The 17882-nt window shown below is 48.4% G+C and overlaps 1 protein-coding gene across 5 annotated transcripts in view; it reads left to right on the top strand.

Moving 5' to 3' along the window:
• The window catches only part of LDLRAD4 (low density lipoprotein receptor class A domain containing 4), a 347890-nt gene that overhangs the window by 65328 nt on the left and 264680 nt on the right, over window positions 1-17882 (top strand). Inside the window, exon 1 of one of the 5 annotated variants that reach the window (XM_058678483.1) lies at window positions 6224-6240. The exons of the other annotated variants lie outside the window; for them this stretch is intronic. The gene's annotated coding sequence lies outside the window, so the exon portion shown is untranslated. Of the gene's footprint in view, window positions 1-6223; window positions 6241-17882 lie in introns of those variants that run through there. 5 annotated transcript variants of the gene reach the window in all.

Consider the following 17882-nt stretch of genomic DNA (forward strand, 5'->3'; position numbering starts at 1 on the left):
TAACATGCATTAATTCTTTTTGAAAGGCTTGTAGAGACATAGAAGCCACGAGATATATGACCAGATATATCATTATCATTATCATTATCATTATCTTCAAAGTGATGTTCCACGAAGGAAGTAGAATGGAAATAGTTATAAATTTGCATTCTTGGACTCTGATTCTTGTCCTGGGGGTGTCCCTTCTGACCCAGCTTCTTGCATATGTCTGGGAAAGCAGTGGAGGAGGGCTCGAGTTCCTGGGCTCCTGAACCTACCTGGGAAAACTGGGAGAAACTCGTTGGCTCCTGGCTTCAGCTCAGCTGAGTTGTGACCGTTGCCACCTTTCACTCTCCGTGTGTCCTTCTCTCTGTAGCTCTACTTTCAAAGGAATCTAAAATAAATCTAAAATAATTTGCATCCCTCTCAGATTTTGAACTGGGGATTTATTCCTGTAATAATTCTAATTGTGACCTTTGGGAGTTTTTCAGTCCTCCGGGTAAATGTACAGTGGGGGAGGGGACCTGGCCTCGTGGTAAAGCCGCTGACAGGGATGCTCAGGTTCGACGTTGGGGTTCCTGAGGTCAAGCCTGACTCCAACCCCTGGCTGCTGCTTCCTGTTCGTGTAGACCCTGTGGGGGGGGGGCAGTGCTCAGCGTGTGGTTCAGTAGTTGGAGTCCTTCCTTCCATGTGGGAGACCTCCATGGAGTTTCTGGTTTCTGGTTTTTAGCTTTGCCGGGCCTTGCAATTGTGGAAATTTGGGGCATGAACCACCTGATGAACGCTCCCTCCCTCTCTGCCTCTCAAATGAATAAATAAACAAAAAATAAATACAAGTAGACTACAACCCAGAATAAAATAGACAGATAAAATAATGTTTTTAGCCATCGTCCGTCAGCTTGGCTGCAGCTGAGATGTGTCTACTCCATTCTCGTCTAAAGGATAGGATTTTCTCAGCATTGGAAGATGGATTTTGGTTCTCTGTGGCAAAACTGTGTACACTAAGATGTGCTCCCATTTATAGCAAAAAAAAATGACAGGGCTACATATACAACTTTGTTCCAGCGATGGCTGAAATAATATAATTTTAATAATCTGAAAAACAAGTCCATAAAGGAGTTAGCACAATATTGTGACTACGAATGAAAAATACTGAAGAAACCACTGCTCCAAGGTGAATCAGAGGCTGTGATAACAATCCCGCGGCCCTTGGCACGGGCCCATCCCTTCTGCCGTTTGATGACACTGGCACAGCGTTAGGATTTACTGACACCACTGTCTCACTTAGGCGCATTTAAAATACCACCTAAAAAAAATAAACAAGTATGGAACTTTGGCACAAGAACTGAGACACTGTGGAAATAGCAGCATCCAAGCCTTGGGGCTTTTTTGGCAGTTGGGGACTTTTGGAAACAGCAGTTGAGGCTCAGAAGGAACTGGGCTCTGTTCCACTTTCTGACACCTCCGAAAGCTCTGTTTGTGTCATTGTCCACATCACTGTGGGACTCCGACTCTAAATACCTGGCCAGTGCGTGTTTCAGATAGACACTGAGTGTATGCCAATGAGGTCCTGAGTTCTGGAAGCAGAAGCATTCGATGCCAGCAAACGAAATGATTTACCTCTTATGGAACCAAATCATACTGTTACCATTTTCTCGTTTGTTTCCATTATATAGTTGTGTAAACTGATGAGATGAGAAATCACATGAAGTTTCTAACAGTATCTGTGACGATTCTTTGAGTAGAATTGAGAGTATTGTAGATTGCAGGTCATTGAACTGATCAAGGGTTTATCAGTGTATAATTATAAGTGGAATGTGTCCAAGAAAGCTGGTTAATGATTTAACTATTTACCTTCAAACATTTTTTCAGGGGTGTCATCAGCTGAACCAAAACACACTGATTCTGTCTTTTGGGGCCTTTAGTGGACGAAGCTTGAATAGGACTACAACGAAGGACCAGTCGTTGGCCACCTCAACTTGGCAAAGTGAAAGATGGATCATTGGTGAAAGCGTTTAGGGTCCATCTGTCCCTGTCTTAGAGAGCCTTGCTCAGCAGCAGATCTGATGGTGCCCAGGTCCTTGAAGATGCTGTAGGGAGACGGACGGGATGTTGGACAGGAGAACTGGATTGCACAGAACAAGATAAAACTCTTGCTTGTTGAACTTGGGTATTGGAGCTTCTAGGAACGAAGGCTCGGGAATAGCACAGGTCCCTCCTTCTCCGAGGGGAATCGCTGTGTCTCAGCCTTTCGTGTGAGTGATGGTAGATCGTGAGAGAGGTTCAACAGCTTCCAGGGAGACCACTGCAGACTTCCGGTTGTGTAGACTAGGACCCCTGGTTGTCAGGGCTACCCATGTTGTGTTGCGTAGTTCCGATGTATGGGCAGACATGGGCTCAGGATCTGGGTGTGGCTGTGCTTCTGGGAAAGACCTCAGTTCTCTTCTGGGACTGTGGGTGGACGAGCATGCAGGGCTTGGGTAGTTGCTGCCCTGTCCCTCCCCGTTTGTCATCACAGACTATGTGACTTGATTTCTTAAGGTTTCTCAGGAACCACTGACGCTTGGAGATAAAGAAGAGCAGTGGATTTCTTCCTGTCTTTGTTATCACAGAAGCAGGTTAACCTCTTGGGTTCTTAAAATGTTTAGCTTGCAGTCAATGTAAGAACTGTGCAACCTTTCTCTTTGTTAATCTTGGTTTATTTCTAAACATTATCTAGCTGTCACAATGTATAGTTAGGGCCGGCACAGTAGTCAAGTGGCTAAAGTCCTTGAGCGCGCCGGTTCTAACCCTGGCAGCTCCACTTCCCATCCAGCTCCCTGCTTGTGGCCCGGGAAAGCAGTTGAGGACGGCCCAAAGATTTGGGACCCTGCACCCGCGTGGTGAACTTGGAAGAGGTTCCTGGTTCCTGGCATCAGAGCGGCACGCACCAGCCATTGCGGCTCACTTGGGGAGTGAAACATCGGATGGAAGATCTTCCTCTCTGTCTCTCCTGTTCTCTGTATATCTGACTTTAGATTAAGAATAAATAAATCTTTTATATATATATATTTCATATATTCTGGGGTAAAACAATGCTGAAAACATTAGAGCGCCAAGACATCTGATTTTTATTTTACCAGAATTTATAGCTATTTTAAACATTAGTTATTAGATAACCAGAAAGACAGAGTGCTGCCATCGGCTGGTTTGCTCCCCAAATACCTGGAAATGCTATAGTTGGCCTGGAGATAGGCTCAGGCCCAAAGTTGGGAGGTGGAAACTCAACGCAAGCCTTTGGGTGATGGAATCCAATCACGTGAGCCATTGCTGCTGCCCCTAAGGGTCTGCATTAGCAGGAAGCTGGAGTAGGAATCAGTGAAACACAGGTGTTGTGACATGAGATGTGGGCATCAGAATAGCTAGGCTATGTGCCTGCTCCCTCAATAGCTATTTAAAGATCTCCCGTCCGATGATTCACTCCCTAAGTGACCGCAACAGCCAGTGCTGTGCCAATCTGAAGCCAGGAGCCAGGAGACTCTTCCAGGTCTACCACGCGGGTGCAGGGTCCCAAGGCTTTGGGCCGTCCTTGTCTGGTTTCACCCTGGCTTAGCCAATGTGGTCGTTTGGGGGTGTGAGCCAGACAATGGAAGAGCTTTTCCTGTTCGTCCTCTTTCTCTATGTAACTCAACCTTTCAGATAAACAAATACAAATCTTCGAAAAAAAAAATTCATTTATCCCAAACCTTCACCCGCATGATCCTAGGCCTGTTGACACACGGATCCAGTCTGCAGGGGGACTGTGTTGACTGGCACCACCTAGCAGTTCTGGGAGTCCTTGGCTTCCTGAACAAAGTCACCCCTTGCAGGGGCCTGATCCAGCCCTCAGCTTGTCACACACAGGGACTTTAACCCCCTGAGCTGAATCAAACTCTGGGGTGAATTCTAAGGCATTTTGCTGTTTGTGTGCAATCGAAAATGAAATCAAAACAGCTCAGGTGTAGAGGCGGGGCCTCAGTGTCTCCCTCTGGCAGTCCCTGTTGCTGGGCATGCACCTGCCTGCTCCCCCAGCCACCCCACTCCCCTGGCCCCCTGTTGTGTTCGCTGCTGCCCCCCCCCCCCGACCCCCCGGCTGAGGCTGAATGTGTTCTGCTTGAGAAAGGGCAGAAGCTGCGGAGGCATAGCCGTGGGCCACCCGCAGGGGCATCTAAAGGCAACATCACATTACCGCTTTTTACGCATATTTGCTCATTCACCAAGTTACTGTGGAGTGCTTGTTGACAGGATCCATGAACTGTGATCCTGGAAGAAGCCTTTTACAGAGCCGAGGCACCCATGGCTGCCATGATCTGGCTGTGATGGCAGAGCCCCCAGTGGGGTTGTGACTGTGTCTGGCGCCCCTTTCATCTCATCTAGGCTCATTTCTTTGCTCTTCCACACTCTGCACGGCCTGGTCTGAATCACAGCTGGTTTATTCTTCTATTTTTCTGTGATCGATTTGAAAGGCACAGTTACAAAGAGAGAGGGAGAGACAGAGATCTTCGTTCACCGATTCACTTCTTAAATAGCCTTAGTGGAAGCCAGGAATCAGGAGCCTCATCCAGGTCTCCCATGTGGGTGCTAGAGCCCAAGTACTGAGGCTTCTTCTGCAGCTTTCCCAGGTTCACGAACAGAGGAACAGCCTGGGCTCTGACTGGGACCTGTAGGGGAGACAGGTTGTGTGATCTATAGGGAACACTTGTTGTATGACAGTGTCAGCCCCAGATGGTTTATTCTCTTTTTTAATTTTTTAAAGAATTTTTATTAGAATGTCAGATATACAGAGAGGAGGAAGAGACAGAGAGGAAGACCTTCTGTCTGTTGATTCGCTTCCCAAGTAGCTGCAATGGCCAGAGCTAAGCCGATCCAAAGCCAGGAGCCAGGAGCCTCTTCCTGGGTGTGGGATCCCAAGGCTTTGGACCGTCCTCCACTGCTTTCCCAGGCCAGAAGCAGGGAGCTGAATGGAGAGCAGGGCTGTCAGGATTAGCATATGCCCATATGGGATCCAGACACATGCAAAGCGAAGACTTTAGCCACTAGGCTAGTGTGCCAGGCCCAGATGGTTTAGTCTTAACCTTAGCTGCCGAGTAAAACTTCCAGGGATGCCCAAAGTCAGTGTGATCTATCTATAAAACCTTCCGAATTTTAACAAAGCCATCTCATTCACATGTGAGTTTATTTTGTTACCTTAAATATTCAACATTTCTTCCTCTATCATCTCCGTCTTTTTTTCTTTTGAAAACTGTTTAGCACCTCAGAGGGGGTATGTATACCAAGCAGATGACACAGCACAGCGTTTGCTGTTTACCAGGGAAATATTGTTGGGCCAGTTATTTGGGACACATTTTAAGCCAATCAAAAGACACGTTAGAAAGCTGCCCAGTAAAGGAAAATTTTGCCCTTCTAGGCATCCGAAAAGAAGTGCTCGATGTTGGCTGTTTGGTCATTTCTCAAGTACATGTGTGCCATTCAGGGGCTCAGTTGGGTGGCAGGGAAGTACAGTGGGATCCAGAAGGCCTTTGGCCTCCAGGCACCTGCTGTTTGGATGACGAGGTGGATGGAGCTGATGATGTGGTGTTTCTACAGTCACGTTGTCTGAAGAGCTTAAACAGCACGTGGCAAAAACGGTGGTCGGTGTTGGTACCCATGGATGTGACCATAGCTGATGGCATGAAAGGAGGGGAGTGAACATTTGTTGCTGCTGGCAAAATTTTGCCAGATATCCTAACTCACTGGTTTCGTGCATGCATGCGCGTACGTGCAAGCATGAGTGTGTGCGTTCTCAAAATCAGAAGTCTTTGGACCGTGCTTGTTTTCTGGTATTTATTTCCTCTCTGCTGTCTCCGAACAGGTACTGAAATGATTAAGCGTGTTTGCTTGAAGCCAACGCCTACTCATTCATGTCCATGCTGTGCCGTACGTGAAGGATACACAAAGCAGTTGGCTCTGCCAGCTTTGAGCTGGATAGGAAGCTCCTATTTCACCAGCCCTTGACTCTGGTAGAAGGAGGGTAGCAGAGGAACCCTCCCTCTCTTCCATTGATTGACTGATGTGTCGGTTGATTTTTGGATCGAGTCATAACTTGGGGTACTTTTCAAATGTCTCACTGCCTCGCTAAGGAAGACATCTGGGATAGATGTCACCATTCCCTCTGTGAGTTTTGCACATCACATGTGAATCGTCAGGTGACAGTGTCGCTCATTTGTCACTGCCACCTCCGATGATCACCCTTTGAAGTTACTGGTAAATCTTATCTTTGCCTTTCACCAGGCATCCGTAGGAATCAGGTTCACAGGCTTGTTTGGGCCAGGGGTCCTGGGGTTCAAGTTCAGTACCAAGTCACACTGAGCTATTTCTGTGTGGGAGTGATAGACTTGTGCAGGTGGTCCTCCTGTTCACCTCTGGCTGCTTACATTTAATTCTGTCAAGTAAACTGAGAAATGTCCCTAGAAGCTGCAGTTCGTGCCCGTGCGATGGTCACTTGGTACCTCAGAAAAACAGACCGAAATAGCTTCCCTAAGAGACAGCCATGTTGCATGCCACCTGCAGAAGGCTTCATCACTCATCATCAAAAGGGTAGAAGTTTTACATTTCTCTCTAGAACTGAAATAGAACAAAACTCTTGTACTTAAAACCCTTCAAAGACAAGGAAGGAATTAGGCTCCGGAACAGTTCCTGGCCTGCTCGAGGTCTCACTTGGTGTCAGTTGGTGAGGGTGGAGAAGAAGGTGAGCCCTTGTTGGCCATTCTTTCTTCTTCTTTCTTCCCTTTCTCTCTCCCTCCTTCCCTCCCTTGCTTTCCCTCTCTCTCTTCCATTGATTGATTGATTGATTGATTGATTGAGTTGAAAGGCAGAGTAACAGAGAAGGGGGAGAGAGAGAGAGAGAGAGAGAGAGATCCTTCATTTGCTGATTCAATCCCCAAGTAGCTACAATGGCCAGACTGAAGCCAGGGGGGCAGAAGCTCCATCCTGGTACCCCGCGTGGGTGGCAGAGACCCACGGGCTGGGCCATCTCCAGCGTCTTCTGCTATTCCTCTGTTGCAGGCATTGGAGAGTGAACCTGTGTATGAAAATTCTCTCCCTCTGTCTCTCCCTGCTCTCTGTCAATCTGTGGTTTAAGAAAGAAATTAATAGGTTGAGCACCCATAACCTGAGAGTCCAAAATCTGAAATATCCCCCAAACGTTATTTTTTTCAGTTCTGATATGACTTTCAAAATGTTTTGGATGTTGTATCACCTTGGATTTAAGGTTTTTGGATTAGGGGTATTCAGCCAGTGAAACCTATGCATGTCTTTTAAAATTTGGCCAAATAATTTAAAACTGGAACTCTGCTTGTAACATTTCCAATGAGGGTTGTTCAGCACGTACAAGGCATGACTGGATCTGTGTGCTTTTGTAGTTTGTGGAGAGATTGCGCGCTGTGCACCAGCAAAAACTGAATTCTTGGGGTTGAAGTTTTGGAACCCTGAGTAACCTTTGTGATTGCTGATTTCCCGCTTTGCATTGCACAGAGAGGAGAAGCCCACAGCCTGCCGAGGCCAGGTGCCCTGCACGGGGCTCTCAGGGCATTCACACATGCAGGCCGACCCAGCAGCAGTGTCCTTGTCCTTCTCTGGAGGGCTCCGTTTGCTCCAAGAAACCATCTCCCAACTCAGTCTCACAAATGTGGTGCCCGTAGCAGCGAGAGGAAGGGACTGGGCACGGCTCATTTCTTATCAGGGAGCAAGAGCAGAATCCAGTAGATGCTTCTGCTTAGTAAGAGGTGACTCCCAATCCAAACTCATCATTTTTTTAAACGCAAGCCTGTAGTATGGTGTAGGGTTCTGTGTGTCGGGATGGACTTAGCCATACTGTTTGCACTGATGAAGTTAGAAGAAACGAATTTCCTCTTGAAGCCCAAGATCAAGGTCCTGTGCGGGTGGTTTCTTTCTTCCAGGCTTGTACATGGCTGCCCTGTCTCTGTGCCCTCTTTGCACACTCAGGAGTGGGGAGAACTTACGCTGTGACACTGCTTCCGTCCTCCCTCCTTCTTCCTCTCCTCTCCTCTCCTCTCCTCTCCTCTCCTCTCCTCTCCTCTCCTCTCCTCTCCTTTCTTGTCTCTTCCTTCCCTCCCCCTCCTTCCTTCCTCACTCCTTCTTTACTTCATTCCTTCCTTTTTTCATTATTTCTTTGAAAGAGAGGGAGAGATTGTCCATTCTCTAGCTTACTCCACAAATGGCTGAGTTAGGCCAGGGTGAAGCCAGAATCCAGGAGCTTTATCTAGGTTTTCCTCCTGGGTGTAAGGACCCCAGCACATGTCTGTCCTCCGCTGCTTCCCCAGGCACACTAACAGGGAACCAGATTGGAAGTGAAACAGCTGGGCCTTGAACTGGTTCCCATATGGGATGTTGGTGTCCAAGATACCTGCCCCTTGACAATGCTGACCCCTCTACTTTTTCTTATAAGGACATCAGCACCATTGGATTAGAATCCTATCCTGTGACTTCACTTAGCATTAACAATCTCGCTAAAGGTCTTATCTCCAAAGAGTGTTATGGCTGTAACTTCTGTGAGGGATATGGTGCAGCTGTCACACTAATAAGGGAAACAACCGAACATTTTAAGTGTCTCACAGTGATGTCATCACGCTGCATGTCTGAGACAGGTTGGCATGAGTGCCCTGCTCTTAGTGGTTAGTCAGGGACCCTGATCAGGCGGAGGCGCCCTCTGAGCACATCCTTCCTAATCCACGGAGAGCCACAGACCTGCTGAGTGCTCAGTGGAGGAAGCAGTGTTGGGGGATGGGCACCTGTACCCGTTTCCCCCAGGCTCCTGCCTGTTCACACCTGCTGTGGTCTGACTCTGATTACATGAGCAACCTGTCATGGCAGAGCAGGTAAGGTTGTGGTGAGGACCTCGGTTGCCTGCCAGGCCTGAAACTATGAGGGGGAGACACTGCTCTGATGGTCTTTTGTCTTGGGGACCTGACCTCGCCTTGGGTTAGGGGAAGCTGGTGATGTAGGTGTCTGGTGCCAACTTTGAGCAGTGGCACTGTCTCTTCTACTCTGCTCCTTTTCTCCTAAACTGGTCCCAGAAGCAGTTCCTGGAATAGCTCTTCCTTGCATCTCTGGGTGGAGAAAGAGCTGGCCATGGGGTGAAGATTGCAGTGGCAGCCGGATAAGGAGCTGTAGTATGTCTCTTCTTTATAACACCAACCACAGGTAGCCAAGAATTCCTTGGCTTTGTGCACCCTGGCCGTGAAGGAGGCAAAGGACACGGGCTTCGTTGTATTTTTACGAGGGCTCTGAGCTGGTGGCGATCTCTCTCAGGAGGTCTGTGAGCACACATCCCTGAAGCCACAGACACCTGCTGTCATCAGAGATGGGGTGTGGGAGGGAAGAAAGTGTGGTGACCTGGGAGCTGACAGTTATCCCGCACTCTGAAGCCAGTTGATAGCTAGCTGCACGAACAGCTTAGCTTTTCATGTCTGACTCCTCTCCCGTGCGTGTTTTGACGAATGTGGGTAGCTTTTCTGTTTTTGTGTCCTGAGGCCTAGGCTGGGTCAAAGTGGGGTGCTGAGCAAGGATTTGTCTGACAGCTGAAGAGAAAGATGGGCCTACAGACAGCAAGAGAGTCTTCCCGAAAGGCTGTTCACTCCCCAGATGGCTGCAATGATTGGGACTGGGCCAGGCCGAAGCCAGGAGCCAGGAGCTTCCTCCGAAGCCCCCACATTGGGTGGCTGGGAACCAATACTTGGGACATCTTCTGTTCTTTTACAGGCGCATTAGCATAGACATGCATCAGAAGCAGAAAAGCTGGGGTTCACCCAGGAATGCCAGTGTTGTCTTGGATGGCTTAACTTGCTGCTCCTCAGCGGCTCCCTCCTTGGGGATTCTGAATGCACATGTAGTGTGTTGGAAACAGGTCCTCTGGTAAAACTTTATTGTTGTCTAGCCTGCAATTTCCTAAAGTTGCCGGAACTGGGAATACTGTCTTCCTGTAGGTTTGATGGAGACTTCCTGCTGGAACGTTGGGAGTTTTGGGGAAGGGATAGTTCAAGATTTGGGGCAGAGTTGGGGAGATTGTTCTTGAAACAGGGCTCCAACTCCAAATGGTAAACCTGTATCCGCAACACAGACGGGGCCCTGGGGAGAGACGCACATCCCTCCCTGGCACTGCCTCCTGTGCAGAGAGTGTACCAGGGCAGCAGCTCGAGAGCATCACCTCCCCCTCCCCCCCCAGCGCCTCATTTTTTTCTTTTCCTCGTAGCAAAGAGTAAGTTTCTTAACAGCCAGGTTCTTTCTACTCTTAGTGCAGAATTTCAAAGAATGTACTTAATTTCAAAGTGTGCTCCACATGGTTGCTGGTCATCCATCCACCACGTTGGTGCTTGAGACACTCGGTTTCTTCTGTCCCTGTCCTTTCTCTGCAGGGTTGGAAGCAGTCCCACTGGGAGGGTGACAGAAAGGCCTCTCTGTTGCTTAGATTGGATGGGTTTGGCTCAGGGGATGTCCCCAGTCACTGGGGGTCCGCCCTCTGCTGACCCCCTCTCCAGTCCCTGGGGACAGGACCCTCCCAGATAAGTTCATATCAAAGTGATTGTGTTTAGAAGCCAAAGCGTTTGAGTACATGTGATGCTTTCTCCCAGCCCTCCAATAAAGGCTGCAGTTATTTTAACAACAGCAACAAAAATCCTGCCGTCCTCAGCTATTTCTGGAGAAGGACTGGTAATTAGCATGCCATTTGTAATTCATCGCTGTCTCTGGCTGTTTCCTTGTTCCAAGGCCGCCCAGTTTGGGCGACTGGGTTTATTTCATTTGGGAAAATGTGATTTTTTTTGTGGAGACCTCTAAAATGCCATCATGAGATTATTTTTTTTTTCCCTTTTTCTGTGGTTGCCTGAGTTTGCCAAGCCTGGTGTTTGCAGCTCAACAATTGGTTTTCAGCAGCTCTGAGGAGGGGAGCAGCAGCTTGCTAGCATGGTATTTAGTTTCCGAGAACACTGTTAAGAGCCACTGCTTCCAGAAGGATCGGTAGTTCCCAAGGAGAGTGAGACTGGGGAGGACAGATAGTTTGTGGACAGGTGGGAGACTCTGTGAGCTTCGCCGGTTCCAGTGTGACTCATGGGAGATAATCTCACATTTCTAGTTTGTGTATTTCTGCATGTGCATATAGAGGCCAAATGCAGATAAGTGCCTTTCCTGGAATTTAGACTGACCCTAGAGAAAGGAGACTATGTGGAGTGGGTGAGTGGGAAGGTTCCCGCGGCCACTGGGTCAGGACAGGGCTAGGGCCCCTCTCCAGATGCGGAGGGAAGTAGGCAGTGACGGCGACTGTTTGGGAGTGCAGAGCCTGCTGCTGATGGAAATAGGAGAGCCTGGCCGTGGTCCAAGAGGAAAGCTTTTGGTTCCTTCTTTTTAGAAAGATTTACCGGTGGCAGTTGTGGGGGAGGATCAGCCTTATGAATGGACTGATTTTATAGATCTCTTCAGCGCCCTGGGATCACCTTCTCCCAGCGGCTCAGGGGACCCCAGTGCGCGAGCGTGGCATGGCCGAGCTTGTGTCACAGAGCAGAAGTCTTCGATGTCATTAGTTACCACGCAGACTTCTTAGAGGGGGCAGTGGCTGAACTTGACTCTCTGCAGACTTCCGATGAATGGAAAGGAGTTATTCTGTATGTGAGCTAATAAACCCTTTACAGGAATCCTTTGGCATTCGCTCCTCCAAGAAAAGAGGTAGCAAGCTAAAGCAGCCCGTGTCCCTGCCCCCGCCCAAACAAGGCTCTCCTGGACCAGGAGCTCCGTATTGGTCTGTGGCTCCCTTCCTAGAAGGGGTTAGGGAGATGAGCGCTAGCGAGGCACCGGCTGTGGTGTGAAGCATGGATACACACTGCAGGGTGTCTCCTGGGAAAAGCTGCTTCCAGGGCACAGTGATCCATGGAAAGGATTGCCATGCCATGCTGTACCATGCAGGGGTCCTGCAGGTCTGGCCTCCCCCGGGGCTGGCATTGCCTGGACTCCTGCCTGAGGCATCTTATCTGGAGCCTCTGGGCGACTCTGAGGCTTCCCTACGCAGGACCGGTCTTGGTGGGTGCTGTCAGGAATTGGACCTTGGCTGTCTGTGAAGGTCTGGGTTCTCTCTTTGTTGATGCTTTTAGGTGACTGCTCCACGTGACAGCGTGGTCATGCAGAATGGACAAGGTGGCATAAGTTAGGTCTGCCGAGGCTTGCTGAGTGCCTCTTTGATCAGACCCACCAGGCCTCCCTCAGCGCAGACTTCCAAGTTTGGGCTCACAGGTACCCATCTTGGGTCTGTGTGGACACTGGGACTATGTTGCAAGGATGGTTTCTTTAGGCGCCATCCTGCTTGTGCTCAAGCCTGGGAGGCCCGGGCAGATTTGTGCTGTACTGGCAGAGACAGCCCCCTCCCCTCCAAGGAAAACTTCCTGGGACACAGGCCTGAAAGGGTGGTTGCTTTTCAGTCCCTCTTGCTTCAGCAGCCACCCTTGTAAGGTGAGCCCAGTGCAGGTTTAGAAACACGAGAGCCCATCATTTTAGTTTCAGTGTCGTAGCATAGTGGCTTAAGCTGCTGTCGGCAGTGTCAGCATTCCATGTGGGCTCCAGTTCAAGCCTCCACTACTCTGCTTCTGGTCCAGTTCCCTGCTGACATACCTGGGAAAGCAGCAGAGCAAAGTCCAGGTGCTTAGATCCCTGCACCCATGGGGTTAGGCCTAGAGGAGGCTCCTGGCTTTAGTTTGGCCTAGCCCTGGCTGTTGTAGCCATTTGGGGAGTGAATCAGAGGATGGAAGACCTCTCCCTCTCTCTCTTTCTCTCTCTCGTAATCTCTCTATAACTCACTCTCTCTAATTCTGCCTTTCACATGAATCTAAAAAACCCCACAAATGTTGTGGCATTTAAAAAAAAGTTACTGTCATTTTATTTTTGTGAAGTAAAAATCAATTATGAAGAGGTATTGATTCAGAAGTTCACTGTGGTCCACTTTCTCCGCGGTCTTGTTTAGAAATTTCTAGAACTTCTAAATAAACATTATATGATTAACTATTACCTCCCTGCCAGCTTACCTGAGAGATGTCTTACTCATTTTCCTGCACCGTGATTCACTATTTAACATGTCTTAACAATCCTTCCAAGCCTCCCCTCCCGCTTTGCCTTGTCCACCATTGTCTGGTGGCCCATTTAATAGCTGTACAATAAAAATTTATTTAAGCAGCCCTCTGTCGATGAACATTTGGCTTCCTTCTACAGTTTGCTTTTACTGGTAAATACAGCGGATGAGATATTTTCTTTCTCACTTAATTCACAACTGACCAAGGGTACCAATAGAATATATCCCAAAGACTAGAATCATCCAATCCACAGTGTGCGCGTTTGGTGGATGCGGCTAAGTCAGCCTCCCTGCGTTTGGCCTGACGATCGGTAGGGGCGCCTCTTTCAGCACATCCTCATCGTGGTCTCTGTGACCCCATTTCGGGGCTTGGTGCGTGGCAGGTGGAAAGTGGCATCCAGTGGTGCTCTCAGTGCGAGGGAGGCCGCGCTGCTTTCACGCTCTGTGAGAGCTGGCCGTGTTTGTGGCCTATTGAATTTTTCCTCATGGCTCACCAGCATCACTTACTGGTAACACTTGCCGGTTCTGTTTCCAAGTCTTTGTTCAAGTTGTTCTTGAATTTGTTTGTCTTTTAACAGAGACTTTTGACAGGCCGAATGAAGTTTTGGACGTGTAAGTGGTTGTAGTTCTCAGTCTTTTCGTTTGTGGTTTTTGGATTTCACGTCGTAGCGAGGAAAGATTCTCTCGGTTCCTGTCTCCTAGTTTCTGCAGATAAGTGAAAGAGGGAAGCCAAAAGTGACACAAATTACCCGGATTATGTTTGTTTTTTTGTTTCATGTACTTCGCTTGGATCCTGTTATTCTGCCATTATTATTATTATTTTGTTCTTGTCATTGTTTATCTAAAATAATAAGATGTACTTACTACACTTTTCCATTTTTCGTAACTGGAAAGAGATTGCAGTTCCCATCAAAGAGGAAAAATTGAAACATCTATTCCCAGTGGGGGTGATGAGACTTGTCGGAGCCCTGCCCTTGGCCCTGTGACATGGCCGTGCCTTCCATGCGCACAGCCTGGTACAGGCCATGGCTGTCCAGCAGAGCCATTCCGCTGTGCTGGCAGGTAGGGCATGTCTCCCAGCAATGGTTCTAGAGGTCCTCAGGATACTGGTAGCAAGTGCTTATCCAGGAGGCCTTGGGGATTCATGAGTTGGGTGGGGATGACTTGGCCAATGAGAATCGAATTCCAAGGAGATTGTTCGCTGTGCATTCTGGTTCCAATTTCTGTTGCAAGTGATTTTTTCAAGGTGCCATGCCTGCTATATTTATTGCTTCCAGAATTGTGTTTCTCTGCGGGAGTTAATTGAGGACTGGGGGTTGGTATGTGTGTGAGTGTAAGGCCCCCCAACAGGGAAAACCTTACCATCTGTCTCGAGAGAGTGATTTTCCCCAATGACCACCGAAGACTTGATGCAAAAGCAAGAGGCTTTATTCGATCACCAGCGCGCTGGGGCCAGGGCCAGTTTCTCACGCAGGAGGCTAGGCATCGACCCCGAGTCATGGTATAGCATCCTTTTTAAAGGCTAAACCAACGCTAAAATCACAAAACCATAAAACCATAACCATGAACAGGGAAGGGGAACCATAAACATAAACAGGGAGGGGGCACCCTAAACATAACAGGGAGGGGGAACCCTAAGTATAAACAGGGAGGGGGCCATGCAATTAGGGGCGGGGGCTAGTTGCAGGTGCCCGTTATCTCTCAGGCTCCCAGGCTCTATCTAAACTTAATCATGAAATATTCCTTCAGCTATTCACTGTTTTCTACTGCAAGCGAAATACAGAAAGCAAAGAAAAAGCAAATTAAATCCTTCTGTCCTTCCAATCCCAAATGTTCCCCTTCATGAGGAGAAGTCCCACATGGGTAGTATCCCATCTCCTATGGGCCATACAGCAATCTTAATAATCACGTATTAAAAATGTTAAAGACCTTTGCTTAAAAAAATCAGTCATTCAGTAAACTGCTTAGACTGGGATTATTTAGAATAAGATTTTATGGTGATGCATCTTTGTTCAAGTAAGAACATTTTATAACTTAGAAGGTGCGCTGAGAATGGGGTTTTTGGTGTGGGGTGGGAGTCGGTGCTGGTGAATGACACAGGAGGGTTGGGAGAGAGGCCCTTCTGATGACTGTACTAAGAAAAAAAATGCTGGTGGCTCCCACATCTTTCTTTGGAAAACTGATTCCACGAAGACTTTGTCCCAGGAAGGCTGTGGTCAGCTCATACTGGGCATTATTTTTTACCACCTGTAGTGATGCTTTCTCGCCCTGTCTTTCTCTTAGTGGGTGGCTGTTTGAACTCTTTTGAAAGCGAGTGCAGTGACAGAGGTAGTTAGTTTCTCAGCATGAGGCTTTGAAGTCCAATCAGAGAAGAACCAAACCTGAATGCTGGGCACAGTTAGGTCTTGGCTTACAGAGCTGTGGGTAACACAGGTGGCCTTTTGGTTCCTTCTTAGTCTCCCTCTCATCTTCCTTTCTTCCTATCAGCTCTTCATGTACCATTCCTTTCCAGGTGAGAAAATTCAGCCAATGTCACATGGTTTTGCTAGGGACAGTGCCTTAGACCGTAGTGACTTTAGGGGCTCTGTGGGAGAAGAGACAACCTTGCAAGACATCAGGGATGGTGGCCAGGAAGGGACTAGGAGGATGGATGCTGGTCCCTGTGACGTTAGTGTACCAGATGCTTCTGAGAGGCCAGGTGAAGTGAGGATCAGGTGATGGTGGTTGGATTTGGAAACTAGAAGGGCTTTTGAGAACTTTCAAAAGATTTCTTTTTATTGCAAACCTTTTTCTAATCTATCTATCTATCTATCTATCTATCTATCTCTCATCTGTCTAAAAGAGACAGGTATTCAGGGCCCGGCGGCGTGGCCTAGTGGCTAAAGTCCTCGCCTTGAAAGCCCCGGGATCCCTTATGGGCGCAGGTTTGTATCCCGGCAGCTCCACTTCCCATCCAGCTCCTTCCTTGTGGCCTGGGAAGGCAGTCGAGGACGGCCCAATGCATTGGGACCCTGCACCCGCGTTGGAGACCCGGAAGAGGTTCCAGGTTCCCGGCATCGGATCGGCGTGCACTGGCCCGTTGCGGCTCACTTGCAGAGTGAATCATCGGACGGAAGATCTTCCTCTCTGTCTCTCCTCCTCTCTGTATATCTGGCTGTAATAAGATGAATTAATCTTTATTAAAAAAAAAAAGAGACAGGTATTCAGAACTCTGCCATGTGCTGATTCACATCTCCAGTACATGCAGCAGTAATGAGTGGGCCAGGCTGAAGTCAGGAGCCAAGAGTCAACTTGAGGTTTCACAGGAATCCAAGTACTTGAGCTCCGCCCTTGCTGCCACCCGTATTGCGTATTATCAGGAAGCTGTTACAGAAGTGGAGCTTGAACTTGAATCCGGGCACTGTGGTATGGGATGTGGTGCTCTCAGGCAATGTCTCAACCATTTTACCAAATGTCTTTCTCCCTCCCCACATTGGGGGGAGCTTTCCTAGAGCAATTTAAGAAGCCCAGCTGTGGATTGAGAGGAGAACATCCTGCTGGATCTCCTGAGTTCATTTCCCAGAGGCATGACTGAATGGCAAGGCCCACCCATGGGAGACCATTGTTGGTGGAAGAGCTTGTGTGCCAAATGACCTTCTCTATCAACTGTCAGAGAAGTTGTGCTCTGTGGATCGGCTGGTGTGACATGCAATGCTCACACAACTTACTGACAAGTTTTACAACACTCGCTGTGTGAGAGTGACCTGAAGTGGGTGGTGCGCTTTGTCATTTGTGGCTGAAACCCTACAGCCTTCATTCCAGTAGCTCTGCTTTCTCCAGAGAATTCCATTACTGTGGATGCAATAATCGGTTATGCAGTTTTTTCATTGGATACATGATGGAGCTGGATGAATGGCCAAAAGGTAGTTCTTGTCATTTGAAGGCTGGCATCCCCACATGTCTTTAACTGATGAGCTGAGAGAAAGATATTGGTAGGCCTGTGGGGCCTGCAGTTGCACAGAGAAGTAGGACTGTGTTTAATGTGACTGAAAAGGAGAAGAACCCCACAGAATTCTTGTCCTCCATGTCATCTGATCTGAGAGCCAGTGGCACCGGTGTTCAGAACTGCTCAGAGGCCAAGCAAGGCCCATGTGTTCCTCTTGAAGGAGGCGTGAGGACAGATGCTCAGCTGGCTGGGTCCCTTCTCATCCCCTCAACTTCCCTCTCTCCATCCTGGCTGTAGCTCCTCCTGGCTCAGTCTGAGCCTTCCGAGCTTCAGTGCCCGTTTCCATCTGAAAAAAACAGCCTCCAGATGGGCTTTGGCCTTCAGGTTTGTGTTTTGTCCTGTTTTGATTTCTATTATTTATGGTGGACAGTCTGAAAAATGAGTTTACATGTTCGCTTCTCCTTGCTTGAAAACTTTTCTTGATCAGTTTGGCAGAGGCAGACTTTTGTTAAGGAGATGTGTTGGTAATGGTGAGAAGGTGCCAGCCCTACAACCCCGAGAACACTGCCCCTTAGCATTGCGTGACCCTCAGGCAAGTATGTAACTCACTGAGCCATAGTTCCCCCTGGAGCAGTGGGAACCATGACATTTTGTCTTGAAGGGTTCTTGTGGTTGTTATTGGGGAAGGGAAAGGATTGATATGACCATATGTTTTATATTTCAAATAAATCGATCCATCCATCCACCCATCCACCCATCCATCCATCCATCCATCCATCCATTGTCCACTGAATCAGCCAGAATTCAATAGATGTTTTAGATACTATTGCTCCTTTTGGCCATAGGTGGTATTGC

Source organism: Ochotona princeps, chromosome 21 (genome assembly GCF_030435755.1).
Source record: "Ochotona princeps isolate mOchPri1 chromosome 21, mOchPri1.hap1, whole genome shotgun sequence".
NCBI lineage: Eukaryota > Metazoa > Chordata > Mammalia > Lagomorpha > Ochotonidae > Ochotona > Ochotona princeps.